The 16,038-nt window shown below is 42.4% G+C and overlaps 1 protein-coding gene across 3 annotated transcripts in view; it reads left to right on the top strand.

Moving 5' to 3' along the window:
- Nucleotides 1–16,038, top strand: part of CTCF (CCCTC-binding factor) — a 52,291-nt gene that overhangs the window by 12,779 nt on the left and 23,474 nt on the right. The window lies entirely within an intron of this gene.

Genomic DNA, 16,038 nt, shown 5'->3' with positions numbered 1-16,038 from the left:
AAGTAGGCAGAGAAGCAGGCAGAGAAAGAGGGAGGAAGCAGGCTTCCTCCTGAGCAGAGAGCCCGATGTGGGGCTCGATCCCAGGACCCTGGGATTATGACCTGAGCCGAAGGCAGAGGCTTATTAACCTGCTGAGCCACCCAGGTGTCCCTAGATCACTTTTTTTTTAATTAAAGATTTTATTTATTTATTTGACAGAGATCACAAGCAGGCAGAGAGAGGGAGGGGGGAGCAGACTCCCCGCTGAGCAGAGAGCCCGATGTGGGGCTTGATCCCAGGACCCTGAGATCATGACCTGAGCCAAAGGCAGAGACTTAACCCATTGAGCCACCCAGGCGCCCTAGATCTCTTTTGATAGAAATAAAAATCCGTGTATGTTTATAGAAAAAACGGTGTGAGGGTCGCCTGGGTAGCTCCTTTGTTAAACATCTGCCTTCCGCTCAGGTCATGATCCCAGGGTCCTGGGATTCAGCCCTGCATCGGGCTCCCTGTTCCTTGGCAAGCTTGTTCTTGCTCTCCCGCTCCCTGTGCTTGTGCTACCTCTCTTGCTATGTCTGTCTCTGTCAAAAAATAAATAAAATCTTTAAGAAAAGGAAAAACAGCGTGAAGACTATACTTTGTTACTACCCTTGAGTATAGTATACCTGTGCACTGGCACATGTTAGGTTTTTTGTTTTGTTTGGTTTGGTTTTTGTTTTTGTTTTTTTTTAAGATTTTATTAGATCACAAGTAAGCAGAGAGGCAGGCAGGGGGTGGGGGAAGCAGGCTCCCTGCCGAGCAGAGAGTCCGATGCGGGGCTCAATCCCAGGACCCTGGGATCATGACCTGAGACGAAGGCAGAGGCTTTAACCCACTGAGCCACCCAGGTGCCCCACATGTTAGGTTTTTAGTATGTGTCACAATTTCTTTTTTAACATTGTCACCAACTTTAAAGGTTGTCCATGTATACGCTGCGTTATTAGACTCTTTAGACTCTGACCATCAGTAATACTAATGCTTGGTCTCTAGTACCAGCACTGTTTGGATTTGAGCTTATTTCCTTCTTTCCTCGTAACTCAGGACTTCTTAATCCTTCAGTAATTTCTCTGATAAGAACAAACCATCGTTGGAGGTCACTGTTGGTTAGCACCTATTTTTAGTATTGTCCAGTTGGGCCATTGAAAGTTATAAATTGTTCCAGCCCACTACTTTTTATTTCTTTATTAATTCTGGTATAACACCTCTGGCATGGCATGGTCATGATCATATATCATAGAGCAGGTATAAGATATTTTATATTCACAGACGTTTGTGTGTAAGTATTCTATAATAGTGGAGGATACCAGGCGCCTGGGTGGCTCAGTGGGTTAAAGCCTCTGCCTTCGGCTCGGTGCATGATCCCAGAGTCCTGGGATTGAGCCCCACATCGGGCTCTCTGCTCAGCAAGGAGCCTGCTTCCTTTCCTCTCTCTCTGCTTCTCTGCCTACCTGTGATCTCTGTCTGTCAAATAAATAAATAAAATCTTAAAAAAAAAATAGACTTGCCGTAGATCCTCAGCCTTCCTCATATTCTCAGCAGTGAAAGACTGTAGGACTGCTCCAAAGACAGTGTAACTCTGAGGTGCTTTCAGGGCTCAGAGCAAAGCAGAGATATGGTAGTTCCTGACATTGTCACCCTTGGGAGCACAAAAAGAAGTGAGTGTCGAAAGCAGAGAGGGGTAGCATGTGGTTGGGAACCAGCTTTCACTTGGTACTATGGCACTAGTGTTTTGACTCCCAGATAAACTTTGTATTCAGTTTCATGTGTAAATGTTCAACAAGCGAAATAAACAGGCTACCTTTACTGAGGAATCAAAACATGGCCTCTGAAGCCGGGTCACCCTAATAAACCTGAAATGGTTTAGTACGGTTCCATTCAGTTGTGTTGAATTTATTTGCAGAGAATTTGTCTGATTCCATACATATTTAAATTTTTTCCCCACCTACGGTCTCCTCTTTTAGCATGTTCCTCTCTACTGTAGTTTGCCTATCAAGGTCCATCTCATCCTTTAAGATCCAGCTTTAGCGTTTTCTTTCCTTGAAGCCCTCTTTTACTCACTTAAGCCATCCTTTGTGCCAGGGTGGTGGGAAGTATGTTAATCCCTGTTCCAGCGCTCATCACACTACAGTGGGCCCTTAAACAGTATGGAGTTAGGGATGCCAGTGCCCCCCCACACTCCATCTCCAACTTGAAAATACGAGTATTACTTTTAACTCCCCAAAAAATTAACTACTAACAGCTGTTGACCAGAAGCTTCACTAATGATCTAAATAGTTGATTAACATGTTTTATATGTTACATGTATTATATACTGTGTTCTTACAATCATGGGAACTTGGGATCACTATTTCTTGGGAAGCGCGTATAGATTGTCTTCTAATATGCTTCAGGAAATAAGTTGGGGTATTTTAGCAATCAGTTGTCCCTTGTAAAGGACAGCAGTATATTAAAAAGTTGTGGTAGTTTTATTTGTAGATTACTAGGAAATCATCATTTTCTACTATCTTATTCTTCATACCCATCTATTATTCTTAGAATATGTGTGTTTTTAAATAACTGAGCTCTGCAAAGGACTAAATTCTGTATTGATGAGTATAAAAGGTTATTTTGGTTGATTTCCTTTGGGAAATATCTGACATACTGGATGTACAGCCATAATCTGGGTGATAAATTACTAAACCTTATTGTCAACATCAGCATAGTCGCCTTTATTTTTTTAAAGATTTTATTTATTTATTTGACAGAGATCACAAGTAGGCAGAGAGGCAGACAGAGAGAGAGGAAAGGAAGCAAGCTCCCTGCTGAGCAGAGAGCCCGATGTGGGGCTCAATCCCAGGACTCAGGGATCACGACCTGAGCCCAAGGCAGAGGCTTTAACCCACTGAGCCACCCAGGTGCCCCTATTTTTAAAATATTTTTCATCTAGAACATATTTATTGAGCACCTGCAGTGCATGATACAAGTGATCTTATTATTAGTTTTTAAAAATTTATTTTAAGGGGCACCTGGGTGGCTCAGTGGGTTAAAGCTGCCTTTGGCTCGGGTCATGATCCCAGGGTCCTGGGATCAAGCCCTGCATCGGGCTTTCCACTCAGCAGAGAGCTGGCTTCCTCCTCTCTCTCTGCCTGCTTGTGATCTCTCTCTGTCAAATAAATAAATAAAATCTTTTAAAAAAAATTATTTTAAGTAAGCTCTGTATGCATTGTGGGGCTTGAACTCATGACCCTGAGATCAAGAGTTGCATGCTCTACTGACTGAGCTAGCCAGCCTTTATTTTTATGTGGCGGGATTTTTTTAATCTAACCTATAATTGTGTTGTTAGGATATACTTATTTTTCTTTATTTAAGAAATGACACACACACCCACACTCAACACAGAAAATAAATGACACAAACAACAATAAAGGAAATAAATTCATATAGTTAAACTTCCACTTAGTATACAATATTTTGATTTTCCATAAATTCCTTCCTGCTCTTGTCATGGGCAGAAAACATCTATATGTGTTTTGTGTGACAGTAAAATCAATATTGAGTGTCTGCTGTTTACATAACACTGTTTTGTATTTATTGGTGTAGAGGATACAGAAGTAAAAGGCATAGTTCCTCCCCTCAACAAGCTAATAGACTATGTGGGGAAAAGACATAATCATAGAACAGTATACTACAATGAAAACCAGACAAACATGAAGTCGGTTTGCACTTAAGAAGATGTGGTTTAGGGATGCCTGGGTGGCTCAGTTGATTATGCATCTGCTTTGGCTCATGTCATGATCCCAGGGTCCTGGGGTCAAATCCCACATCAGGCTTCTTGCTCAACGGGGAGCTTGCTTCTCCCTCTGCCTGCCACTCTCCTGCTTGTGCGTGATCTCTCTCTCTCTGACAGAGAAATAAAATCTTTAAAAAACATTGCAGGGGGAAGATGTGATTAGGGGATCACTTGAGCTGGGAGGGGACAACACAGTAGGCACTTGTTTAGAAGATGCCCAGAAGATGAGGTTGGGTGGATGGAAATGATGGGAATGGACTGTACAGAGTTCTGAGAGAGAAGCTAAAGAGTTTGGAGTTGAAGGGTGCCTGGCTGGCTCAGTCCAGACAGCATGTGACTCTTGATGTCAGGATCATGAGTTTGAGCCCGCATTGGGCATGGAGATTACTTTAGAAGAAAAAGAAAAAGAGTGTGGAGTTGATTAAATAGGTCTCAACCACCTTGCGTTTTTGCACCTCATTTCAGAAAGAAGGTTTCATCAGGCAGCAATATGCTGGACAGATGAGTAAAGAGAGAACAGTCTGGGACGCTGTTGTTCCTTTTCGGCTCGTTCCTAGAATTGGTTAGTTACCAGGTTCTGTCCTCTGGATGCTACCTTCATCATATAGAAATTCAGTAGTTTATCAGAGAAGACAGTTTAGTTGGGAATATTTATGTAAGGTTTGTGATTAGAATTCTAGGACACTGGGGCACCTCGGTGGCTCGGGTCATGGTCCCAGGGTCCTGGGATCAAGCCCCTCATTGGGCTCCCTGCTTGGTGGGGAGTCTGCTTCTCCCTCTCCCTTTCCCTTCCTCCCTCCCCTTCCCCCACTTATGTGCCCACATACTCTCTCTCTCTCTCAAATAAAAACTTTTAAAAAAGAAAAAAAAAGGATTTTAGAAAACAGAAAGGTTATATATTTGTTTGATTAACATGTATTCTTTACCCTCTGGGGTGGAGGTTCCAGAGGAACACAGTGTAATGATACAGAGGAGCATTGGAGCCAGGCTTTGCGTGTGCATTGTTCTGTTGAGTCTTTATGACAGCCTGTGAAGTGGATACCATTATTGTCCCTGTTTTGTACAAAAGGAAACAGAAGCACAGAGGGTAGCATATCTCACTCCGTGTCACACTGCTAGATTAGTAGAGGAACCAGAATTGGGATGCAGGTTTTTGGCTGGGGGACCTAAGCTTTCAATGACTACATTCTGCTTCTCCTGTCCCTTCCCTCCTTTTTTTCAATATGGAATGAGCATTTACCTCATATTAGGCATTATATTGAAATGTGATTTTTTTGGGGGGCGCCTGGGTGACTCAGTGGATTAAGCCTCTGCCTTTGGCTCAGGTCATGATCTTGGGGTCCCGGGATTGAACCCTGCATCAGGCTCTCTGCTCAGCGGGGCACCTGCTTCCCTCTCTCTCTCTCTCTGCCTACTTGTGATCTCTCTCTGTCAAATAAATAAATAAAATCTTAAAAAAAAAAAAAAAGAAATGTGATTTGTCAGTGTCTACATAATATTACATTTTGTGGGTGTATCGTTTTCCAGGTTTTAACTATTCACTTGTGGTTGTACTTCTAAGTTGTTTATAATGAGTCAGGCTTAAAAGAGTTTGTGACTCTTGATCTCTCGGGGTCATGAATTTGAGCCCCGCATTGGGTATAGAGATTAAATAAATAAACTTAAAATAATGTCCTTATAATCTTAATGTTCATCTCTGATTATTTCTGGGCATGAAGTGAAGCGGAGTTACTGTTTTTTCAATTTGAATATTTTGAAAATTCTTGATTCATATCACCATTTACCTTGCTGATTTCATGGCACCATGACCAACATTAGGGACTATCCTTTAAAACAGCTGTAGCGGGCACCTGGGTGGCTCAGTGGGTTAAAGCTTCTGCTTTCGGCTCAGGTCATGATCCCAGCGTCCTGGGATCAAGTCCCGCATCAGGTTCTCTGCTCAGCAGGAGCGGGCTTCCCCCTCTCTCTTTGCCTGCCTCTCTGCCTACTTGTGATCTCTCTCTGTCAAATAAATAAATAAAATCTTTTTTAAAAAAATAAATAAATAAAACAGCCGTAGCAGTTTAATAGACATAACATGCTGTCATGTTACGTTAATTTGCTTTTTTGTTTGATTTAGTGTTAAAGAAGTTCTTTTTCCTTCCTTCTTTTTTTTTTTTTTTTTTTTTTTGAGTCATTTATTTGTGTCCTTTGCCCAGCTTTTTTTTTCCCCTTTTGGTGTTCATCTTTTTCTCATAAATTTTACAATCGTATGATAAGGATGTTAATCCTTTGTCACATATGCTACAAATACTTATTTCTTTGTTGACTGTTTTCTTTTTAATTTTGTTCAGTGTTTTTGTCATAAGAATTTTTTAGGGTGGGGGAGGGACATTGGATGGCTCAGTCAGTTAAGCATCTGCCTTCAGCTGAGGTCATGATCCCAGGGTCCTGGGATTGAGTCCTGCGTTGGTCTCCCTGCTCAACCAGGAGCCTGCTTCTCCCTCTCTTCCGTGTGTATGTTCTCTCTTTCTGACAAATAAATAAAAATATTTAAAAAAAAAAAAAAGAAATTTTTGCGGGGGAACCTGGGTGGATCATTCATTGGGCGTCTGCCTTCGGCTCAAATCGTAATCCCAGGATCCTAGGGATCAAGCGCTGCATCAGGCTCTCTGCTCAGCAGGAAGCCTGCTTCTCCCTCTCCTGCTTGTATTTCCTCTTTTGCTGTGTGTCTCTCTCTGTCAAGTAAATAAATAAAATCCTTATGGTCAAAATTTCAGTAATTTACTCTGTTTTCTCCCTGTTATTTCTGTGTCTTAGCACAAAGCCTTCCTCATTCTGAGATCGGAAGGCTCTTCACCTATTATCTTTTTTCAAGGTGGGTTCTTTTTGTTGTTGTGTTGTTTTTAATGTGTGTGTGTGTGTCAATATTTTCCAAGTAGTTTAATAGCTTTTTGGCACTTTTTATGGAGTAATCCTCTGTTACCAACTAATTTATTAAAGGACAGCTTTTTATGTTTTAGGGGTTGTTTCTGGATTGTCTCTTCTGTTCAGATAGGCTATTTGTGATAGTGCCAGTTACACTACATTAATTATTGTGGCTTTATAACATGTTAATATTTGGAAATAGAAGGTTGCTTTCATTTTTTGGAAATTTTATTGCTCTCCTCATCATCTTGTTTATTTTTCAGACATTTTGAGAATTACCTTATATAAAGGAGAAAGAATGAGGCGCTTTCTGATCTCCAGCCTTTTTTTTTTTTTTTTTGAAAGAGAGAGGTAACACGCGCGCCTGCACAAGCCAGGGATGAGGAGAGACAGAGAGAAGCAGACACCCTGCTAAGCAGGGAGCCCGACATGGGACTTGATCCCAAGGTCCTGGAATCATGACCTGAGGGAAAGGGAGATGCCTAACCAACTGAGCCACTCACGCGCCCCATGTTTGGCCTTTCTGATCATGGATAAACATAGTAGCTTCCCTGTTTAGTGAGGTCTTTTATGTTCTTGGGAGAGTTTGTAGTCTTGAAATAGGTCTTCAGATTTTTAGTTGAGGTTATTTTTATTTTGGTAGGTTTCTTTTTTTTTATGTGAATTTTTTTTTTAAGATTTTATTTATTTATTTGACAGCGAGATAGCACAAACAGGCAGAGTAGCAGGCAGAGGGAGAGGGAGAAGCAGGCTATCTGCTGAGCAGGGAGCCTGATGTGGGGCTCGATCCCAGGACTCTGGGATCATTACCTGAGCCACCCAGGTGCCCCTTGGTTCTCAGTTTCGGTTCAGGGTCGTGAGATTGAGTTTTGCATCAGGCTTTGCACTGGGCATGGCGCCTGCTTGGGATTCTGTCTCTCTGCCCAGTTCCACCTTCTTCCTCTCTGTCTAAAAAAAAAAGAAAGAAAATCGGAACCCTAGAAAATACAAATTAGAATAGAAGGCTATTATTATATAGCTTGAGAGGGAAAAAAAAAGTGATCAGGGTGTGGCCAACTAAAAAAATGGTAACTCAGATCCTGCTACACAGGTCTTAACAATGAAAGAAAAAATTCCTTAAAGAAAAGCTTTTTTAAGCATGTAACTCGAAAATTTCTCCCACATATCCTTTAGTGTAAGCCAAGGGCATAAGGCCAAAACAAAACTTGGTGAAAGCAGTTCTGTAGGGGATAAGACCATGTGACACAAATATACCCAGCTTTTTTTCCTGATGGTCTGGCATCATTCCGGGATAAAGCCTAGACTAGAATGCTTAATTCCACAGAGAGGTCAAGTCAGATCAGGACAGAGAGTCTCCTTTGGATTTACTAGTTAAGGGCCATTGTACCCCTTAGAGCAATTCAGTAGAGAATTTGAGGGAACAGAAACCAGACTGAAGGTATAGAAAAGAAATAAAGGAGTGGAAACGGCTAGTGTGAGGTTGACCATAGAAGGAATACAGAAATGGCAGATGCTAAATTATTGAGTGGGTTAAAGAAGTTTTAAGATGTGAAAGATTTGAGCAACACAAAGCTGGCAGAGAAAAGACTGAGAATGGGGCTCCTGAGTGGTTCAGTGAGTTGAGCCTCTGCCTTCGGCTTAGGTCATGATCTCCGGGTGCTGGGATCGGGCCGCATCAGGCTCTCTGCTCGGCAGGGAGCCTGCTTCCCCCTTTCTCATTCTGCCTTCCTCTCTGCCTACTTGTGATTTCTCTGTCAAATAAATAAATAAATCTTAGAAAAGAGAAAACTGAGACAAGAGGGAGAGGGCTGATCCAGTAGGCTCCCAAGGTTGTAGGCCAGGCTGGTTGGTAAGAACATGGCCAAACCATAAGGGCCTCTGTTACAGGCCAGGCTTTTGCATCCTCCCACTCGACCAGTAGTCAGCAAGGGCAGATAAGTGTTCAGGTGCCAGTTTTCCTCTCTGCTGGCCCCAACATTTGCAAGTGCCAAGATCGCACTGTCACAATCTGAGGGAACCTTCTTTGGCCCTATTGTAGAAGTTGATCGAATGATTTTTCAAGGTTTTGTTCATTTGAGAGAGAGTGAGAGCTTGAGCAGGGGTCAGGGAGAGGGAGGAACAGAGGGAGAGGGAGAACCAGACTCCCCACTGAGCAGGGAGTCCTACTGGGGTTCCATCCTAGGACCATGAGATCATGACCTGAGCCAAAGGCAGACATTTAACCAACTGAGTCACCCAGGCACCCCCAGAAATTACCATTTAAAATAAATAAATTAAAACAAATGTTTGTAAGCTTCACTTTGTCACCAGGATGACAGAAATATGTAAAAGATGGGCACGGGGTGGCTCAGTGGGTTAGGCCTCTGCCTTCAGCTCAGGTCATGATCCCAGGGTCCTGGGATCGAGCCCCGCATCGGGCTCTCTGCTCAGCAGGGAGCCTGCTTTCCCCCTCTCTCTCTGCCTGCCTCTCTGCCTACTTCTGATCTCTGTCTGTTAAATAAATAAACAAAATCTTAAAAAAAAAAATATGTAAAAGATCTGTTTTTTTTTTTAAGATTTTATTTATTTATTTGACAGAGAGAGCACAAGCAGGCAGAGGTAGAGAAAGAAGCAGGCTCCCTGCTGAGCAAGGAGCCCAGTGTGGGACTTGATCCCAGGACCCCCAGCATCATGACCTGAGCCGAAGGTAGATGCTTAACCAACTGAGCCACCCAGGTGTCCTGAAAATAACTGTTCTTCAGAAGACCAATCCACTTTCTAAGCACCTTTGGTCCGTCATGGATTAGGGACAATAGTCCAGTCTCCTTATTCCTTTTCCAGTGCCATTGAGTTGAAGGTGATAGCTAGACATCCATATGGAGAGATCTCCTATAGAGAGTAAAATTAAGGAAATGCAGATACGGATTTGAAAGATCTCTGGAGACAGCTGAACTAAAAAGGCTGGCACCTGGAGTGGCAATAGAGAAAGGAATAGAGCCTTGATGTGTTGGAAGGGGCAGGTGGAGCAGCTCTCAGAGGCAAAGAAGAGACCTAGGAAGGACAGAGGGGAGTAAAGAGGCTAATGAAGGAGGAATACAAGTTTCATGCGGTCAATTGCCAGAGAAACTGAGATGGAGGGTGAGGGGAAGGCCTTTGGGTTAGCTGTTGTGGTTCCTGGTATATGGTGCTTATGGACCAAGCAGAGGGACCACTGAGGCTAAAGAGGGAGTGGAGTCCTTTTTAGTATGGATATGTTCTGAAGGCAAGCAAAGCCTTATACAAGGGTGTGCAAACTAAATATATGATGTCATCTCATCTATATAAAAATACATATCCATAAGGGGGAAAACAAAAGGGCTAGGTGATTATCTCTAGGTATAGGGATTGTGTATAACTTTTTTTTTTTTAAGATTTTATTTATTTATCTGACAGAGATCACACATAGGTGGTGGGGGTAGTGAGGCGAAGAGGCTCCCCGCTAAGCAGCAAGCCTGACACAGGGCTCGATCCCAGGATCCTGAGATCATGACCTGAGCCAAAGGCAGAGGCTTAACCCACTGAGCCACCCAGGCACCCCAATAACTTTTTTTTTTTAAGATTTTATTTTTTTATTTTTATTTTTTAAGATTTTTATTTGTTTACTTGACAGAGATCACAAGTAGGCAGAGAAACAGGAAGAGAGAAAGGAGGAAGCAGGCTCCCCACTGAGCAGAGAGCCTGATGGAGGGCTCAATCCCAGGACCCTGGGATCATGACCCGAACTGAAGGCAGAGGCTTTAACCCACTGAGCCATCCAGGCGCCCCTAAAGATTTTATTTTATTTTATTTTATTTTTTTAATTTTATTTTTTCATAAACATATATTTTTTTTCCCTAGGGGTACAGGTAAGATTTTATTTTTTAAATAATCTCTACACCCAACATGGCGTTTGAACCCACAATCCCAAGATCAAGAGCCCCCCCCCCCAACTGACAGAGCCAGCCAGGTGCCCCATGAATAACTTTAAAATATATATATTTTAGGGGCGCCTGGGTGCTTCAGTGGTTTAAAGCCTCTGCCTTTGGCTCAGGTCATGATCCCAGGGTCCTGGGATCGAGCCCCACATCGGGCTCTCTGCTCGGCGGGGAGCCTGCTTCCTCCTCTCCCTTTGCCTGCCTCTCTGCCTACTTATGATCTCTGTCAAATAAATAAATAAAATCTTTAAAAAAAAAAAATATATATATATATATATTTTATGTGCTTCACTTTTCAGATTTCTCTAAAAAGTGAAGTACATAAAATATATATATTTTATATTTATATTTTAGATTATACTTCGATAATCTAAAAAATATTGTGTTCTGAAGATACATGTAAACCACTTTTTAGTAGTGTTGGTCCACAAAAATGTTTGAAAAATGTAGAAAGCATGGCTGACTGAAGGGGAGAGGAAGAGCATGAGGGGAGAGGAGGGGGAGTGTAAGAGTATTTTTTTTTTAATTCAGTTTAACATATAGTATATTACTGGTTTCAGAGATAATTTAGTGATTTGTCACTTGCATGTAACACCCAGTGCTCATTACATCAAGTGATCTCTTCAGTGCCCATCACCCAATTACCCCATCCCCTCCAGCTACCCTCAGTTTGTTTCCTGTAGTTAAGAGTCTCTTTGTAAGTGTATTCTATGCATTTTGTGTAGCTAAGTGAAACTGAGTGGAAACAGAGCTGATTCTGTAGAGGAAGAGAAGAAATGGATCATAACTGTGGAAGGGGTGGGACGGCTGGCAGAGCACAGTCCTCAGGGAGTGGGAGGAGAGACCTGGTCCAGGCTATTAGGTTAGTTATTGATTCAGAGAAGGGACTCCATTCTCCTGGGGAAAGTTAGGTAAACAGATCCACTGCTTGAGGGGTTGCTTTTGAGTTTTCTAAGCAGTGTATAGGAGAGGCCTGTGCCTTGCTACTTTGTATCTGACTTTTCTCTGTAAAAACTGAACCTGCTGCTTATCAAGACCCTGAATAGAGGCTGATGTTCAGGAACCCTGCATGGAGTGTTTTTTCAATGAGAGAATACTCTGTCTGCTCAGCTCCCTGGCAACACAGTTGGTTTCAGTTTGTACTCCTTGTACCATTTCTTTTCTACCTGGTTTATAATTCCAGTGATTTCTTTTAGGTTAGACTTTGTTATTTACAAGCAAGTTATTTATAAATTATTTATATTTAAAGGTTCTCAAATTCAAGCCAGAGGGGAGATGGGGTTTTTTGTGTTCTTCAAATTGTATGCCTCACAACCTGACAGAACTCAGAGATGAAATGTTTTTCCTTCACCAGTTTTACAATAGAAGTTATCTAAATAGCCTGGGATTATGTAGTGATTTTCTGGCAGGGTCAGTATTAGCATTGATGGCTTATGAATTTTTTGTTCTCTCTGCTTTGGTATTTTTCCCAAGAATGTCACCAAGATAGATGGGCTTTTTCTCTGTTCCCTAATTCTAGCATTTGGAATTACCCATTCTTGTTGGGGTACTAATTTGGGGACCTTCCTGGCCTGAAAATTATCTTTTTAAAAAATCTGTGAAGAGCAATGGTATAAAGTAGTACTTCTCAAACTTGAATGTAGGAAATCACTTGGAGATCTGTTAAATTGCAAGTTCTGATTCTGTGGGTCAAGAGGAGAGCCTGAAGGGGCGCCTACCTGGCTCAGTTGGAAGAGTGTATGACTCTTGATCTGAGAGTTCTAAGTTTGAGCTACATGTTTGGTGTAGCGATTACTTAAATAAATAAAAAACTTAAAAAGAATTGTTTAAGGGGCGCCTGGGTGGCTCAGTGGGTTAAAGCCTCTGTCTTTGGCTCAGGTCATGGTCCCAGGGTCCTGGGATTGAGCCCCACATCGAGCTCTCTGCTCGGCAGGGAGCCTGCTTCCTCCTCTCTCTCTGCCTCTCTGCCTACTTGTGATCTCTGTCAAATAAATAAATAAATCTTTAAAAAAATAAAAAATAAAAAGAATTGTTTAAGAAAAAAGAATAGAGGGGCGCCTGGGTGGCTCAGTGGGTTGAGCCTCTGACTTCGGCTCAGGTCGTGATCTCAGGGTCCTGGAATCGAGCCCCGCGTTGGGCGCTCTGCTCGGCGGGGAGCCTGCTTCCCCCTTCCTCTCTGCTTGCCTCTCTGCCTACTTGCAATCTCTGTCAAATATGTAAATAAAATCTTAAAAAAAAAGAAAAAAGAATAGAGCCTGAAGTTTTGTGGGTTGTTTTTTTGTTTTGTTTTTTGGGTTTTTTTTTTTTTTAGATTTTATTTATTTATTTATTTGACAGAGATCACAAGTAGGCAGAGAGACAGGCAGATGGAGAGGGGGAAGCAGGCTCCCCGCCAAGCAGACAGCCCGACGTGGGTCTCGATCCCAGGACACTGGGATCATGACCTGAGCCGAAGGCAGAGGCTTTAACCCACTGAGCCGCCCAGGTGCCCACGTTTTGTGCTTCTGATAAGCTCCATGGTTATGCCATTGCTGCTGGTCCTTGGACCATGCTTTGAGTAACAAAGATATATAGCAGTGCTGTCCAACACAGTAATAGCACCAACCCCATGGGACTGTTGAGAATTTACAGTATGACTAGTACACATTGATTATGTTGAGTTCTCCATATCTACCTGCTTTACCTTAAACCGTTGTACCTGTTCTGTCCCTTAAGTTAGGTAGTAATAACTCCTTAGAGGTGCCTGGCTGGCTCAGTCAGAAGAGTATGTGACTCTTGATCTCAGGGTTGTGAGTTCGAGCCCCACGATGGGTATAGAGATTACTTAATTAAATAAACTTCTAAAAATACATAAATATGGGGTGCCTGGGTGGTTTAGCCATTAAGCAGCTGTCTTCGACTCAGGTCATGTTCCCAGTGTCCTGGGATCGAGCCCCGTGTCGGGCTCCTTGCTTAGTGGGAAGCCTGCTTCTCCCTCTCCCAGTCCCCCTGCTTGTGATCCCTCTCTCGCTGTCTCTCTCTCTGTCAAATAAAATCTTTAAAAATATATATTATAAAAAAAAATACGTAAATAAGTAAAATAGATAGCAACTCCTTGAATGCAGGACCAGGCCTCACCCGTCCCTCTGTGGTCTTTGTACTGCCTTGTAGGTGGTTCTGACTGCCTATGTGGGTACAGTGTTAAGGTGCCCCGACAGAATTAGAGAAATGTGTCTGTAATGGAAGTACCAAAATATTCATTTAAGACTAGGGCAAGAATACAAAACACTTTAATTTTGAATTAACCTTGTATATACTTCAGTTATTTTGTGAATTAGATGATTGTTCAGGTCCATTTTACTCTTAGGTGTCTGGGTACTTTGGTACTCACAAGAGCCAGAAACTATGAATTGGCTCATTTTTCTTTTCCTGTGTTTTTTAATATCTTCAGTTAGCAGTATCTACCAACCTAGTCATAGTGCTCTGAAGCAAAAATGTCTTGTTGTACATGGTCCCTGTCCTCAAGGAATTCATGGTCTCACAGAGGAGAGATAGATGAATGTCAAGTTGATGGTATGACACAGGAGGTAGTGTTGTATGGTAGCCACAATCAGGACCATTGGAGTCTGGATTGGATCCAAGGTTTGATTCTGGCTCCAAGAAAACAGGGTGAGAAAACACTATGATAGGATATTTTCTAAGGTAGAATTTAGCTAAAAATAGCAAGGCCCTCTGCCAGTGTTTTTATTAATAGATACAGGAAATGTAAAGGATTTGAACTAGTTTTGTTAATAATTCGTTAATATCATCAAATACCCAGAACTGGGGGGAAAAAAATCCAGAGATGAATCTAATTGTCTCATGTCCTATTTTTTTAAATAATTTGTTGGTTTGAATCAGGATCCAGAAAGGTCCATATGTTGTGGTTGATTGCTGTATTTCTTTTTTTTTTTTTTTTTTACATTTTATTTATTAGAGAGTACGCACACAAGCAGGGGGATTGGCAGTCAGAGGGAGAGGGAGAAGCAGGCTCCTCACTGACCAAGGATCCCGATGCGGGGTTCAGTCCCTGGACCCTGGGATCATGACCCAAGCCAAAGGCAGATGCTTAACTGCTGTATTTTTTTAAAGATTTATTTATTTGAGAGAGAGTGTACACACACTTGTGAGCAAAGGGAGGGTCAGAGGAAGAGTCTCAAGCAGACTCCCTGCTGGGTGCAGACCCCTATGCCTAGCTTGATTCTAGGGCCCTGAGATCATGACCTGAGCTGAAACCAAGAGTTGAACTGACTGGGGTGCCTGGGTGGCTCAGTCGTTAAGCGGCTGCCTTAGGCTCAGGTCGTGATCCCAGGGTCCTGGGATCGAGCTCCGCATCGGGCGCCTTGCTTCATGGGAAGCCCCTTCTCCCTCTCCCACTCCCCATACTTGTATTCCCTCTCTTGCTGTCTCTCTCTCTGTTAAATAAATAAAATCTTAAAAAAAAAAAAAAAAAGAGTTGAACTGACTGAGCCACCCAGGTGCCCCAATACTGTATTATTATTTTTTAAGATTTTATTTATTTATTTGACAGAGTGAGGGCACAAGCAGGGGAAGGAGAAGGAGAAGCAGGGAGCCCAGTGCAGGGCCGATCCCATGACTCCAGGATCATGACAGGAGCCCAAGGCAGCCACCCAACCATCTGATCCACCAAGGAGCCCCCGAGTACAGTATTTCTTAGATCTCTTTTTGTCTGTCAGTGTTTCTCAATCTCAGTACTATTGATGTTTGTGGACCAATAATAATTCTTTGTTGTGGAGGACTGAACCTGTGCGTAGTAGAGTACTTAGTGACATCTTTGGCCTCTATGCACTAGATGCTAGTGGCCCACCCACCCTAGTAGTGACAACCAAAAATGTCACAGGCCTTGCCAGATGACCCCTAGAGGCAGTCATTCAGGTTGAGAACCATTGATGTGTACATTCTCCCTCTATCCTTCTCGTTTTTGTCTTGGTGATTTATTTGCAGAAGAAACTGGGTAGTCAATCCTGCAGAGTTTCCTTCAGTCACAATTACACTGATTTCATCCTGGTAGTATAATTTAACATACTCTCTCACCAGGGCATCTGGGTGGCTCAATTGGTTAAATGTCTGACTTTGACTCAAGTCATGATCTCAGGGTTCCTGGGATCAAGCCCCTCATCAGGCTCCTTGCTCAGTAGGGAGTCTGCTTCTTCCCCTGCCCCTCCCCCCTGCTTGTAAGCACACACGTTCTCTCTCTCAAATAAATAATCTTTAAAAAAGAAACAAATTCTGTCACCAATTTCCTGTTAATTGGTGGTTGGATTTAGAGACCTGATTATTTTCAGATTTTTTGTTTAATAAGACTGCTTCATAATGGTAGTTTGTTTTTCCATCAGGAGGTTCATAATATCTGTTGTCTTTTTGAATATTAAC

The sequence above is a fragment of the Lontra canadensis genome, unplaced genomic scaffold (assembly GCF_010015895.1).
Source record: "Lontra canadensis isolate GAN:19392208 unplaced genomic scaffold, GSC_riverotter_1.0 scaffold8, whole genome shotgun sequence".
NCBI classification, from domain to species: domain Eukaryota; kingdom Metazoa; phylum Chordata; class Mammalia; order Carnivora; family Mustelidae; genus Lontra; species Lontra canadensis.
Note: the sequence above shows the minus strand (reverse complement) of the source record. Positions and strands in the feature narration are given on the sequence as shown.